This window comes from Triturus cristatus, chromosome 7, assembly GCF_964204655.1.
Source record: "Triturus cristatus chromosome 7, aTriCri1.1, whole genome shotgun sequence".
Lineage (NCBI taxonomy): Eukaryota > Metazoa > Chordata > Amphibia > Caudata > Salamandridae > Triturus > Triturus cristatus.
In genome coordinates, this window is record NC_140590.1 from 1370001 (window position 1) to 1371607 (window position 1607).

Sequence of the window (1607 nt, forward strand, 5' to 3'; positions counted from 1 at the left end):
AGGCCGTGGTACGTGTGGTGGTCGCGTACGTCTCCCATCCGGAGCGTTCTGTTCGCCTGTCTCAGCAGTCCAAGTGAAGATCAGCGATCCCGGTACGTCGCGTACCCGAACGTCTGGCAGTACGAGCCGTACTCTCGCCCCGTCCCCCTGAGCTGCGCACGCCCAAGGTCTCCCGTACCGTAGTACGCGCCGCCCAGAGAACTTCGCACCGTACTGTACGCCTGCTGCCAAGGAAGTGTCCGTGACGAACTCACCAAGCATGAAGGTACTGTGCCCATTCACACCGTAGGGTGCACGCTTCAGCTGAAGCGCCTGCAGTGCGTGTCCAACCTGCCCAAAGCCTGTGTCTACCGCGTACGACGCGTACGAAGAGGGACGACGTGCACAGAACTGTAAAATTACTCTAGAACCAAGAACTCTTTGAAAATAAGTATTGTGGGCTGTTTAAACGTTATTTGGTCTTGTGCTAAGCCTGATAAACCTATATAAAGTCCCCACTGTTGGATGTAAGCTCAAAACAGATCTACTCAACGCGCTGAGGGCCTGGATAGAGTCAAGGATACCCTCTAATGACGTGGAGGAAATTGAGCGGGCAGAGAGCATCGCTAGCTCGGGCAGAGGCCTGTCGCCAGAGGAGTTGGCCGACAGGAAGGAAACCAGAGCTCATGAGGTAGAGATGGCGAAACTAAATGGACAACTGGAAATGGAACAAAAAAGGCTAGAAATGGAAGAGAGAAAAAGCCAAATGAAGCATGAGATGAAATTGAGGGAGCTGGAGTTGAAAGCCCAGGGCTTGGGAAGCACTCCCTCTGGTGGCAGCACACCCCCAGTGCAGGTAGAGTCCAGAGTGTACATACCCAAAGATGTAGTGAAGGAATTTTTTTAAAATGATGACATAGGGCAGTGGTTCAAAGCCTACGAAGTAGCCATGTCCTCCCACTGGGTCCCTGAGAAGGATTGGGGAGCGGGGTTGTGGGGGCGGTTCATGAGTGAAGGGCGGGACACACTGCTAGATTTGCCCTCAGATGTGTATAACTCTTACCCCCATCTGAAGGATGCTTTAATGGCTAGGTATGGGTTAACTCCGGAAATATATAGGCAGAGGTTCAGGGGTTGCACTAAGATTCCCAATAGTACGTATGTGGAGTATGTGACTTTTTTTTGCAGCGCACTGGATGGTTGGGTAAAGGGTAGCAAGGTTGATAATTTTCAAGGGCTTCTTGATTTAATGGCATGGGAGCACTTGTCCAGTAATTGTTTTCCTGAGCTATGCCAGCACCTGATTGATAGTAGGCTGACTAACCCTAGGAAGCTTGCTGAGGAGGCGGACCGCTGGGTCAGTACCAGGGTCCACAAGGGTCCCGTGGGAGACTCCGCCAAGGGTGGGCAGGGTCCCCAGCAGAAGAGCGGGGGGGCCAAGGGTAAACAGAGGGAGTTCCAGAAGAGGCCCCAAAGTAATCCCCAAGGGAACCAAGGGAAAGGTTCTCAGCCTCCCCCACCCCAGAAACCGACCGGGGCCCCGACAGGTACCCCTGTTCAAAGAGGGCCCCCAACCTGTTACAGATGTGGTGAGCTGGGTCATTTTGCCAATGATCCCAAGTGTCGCC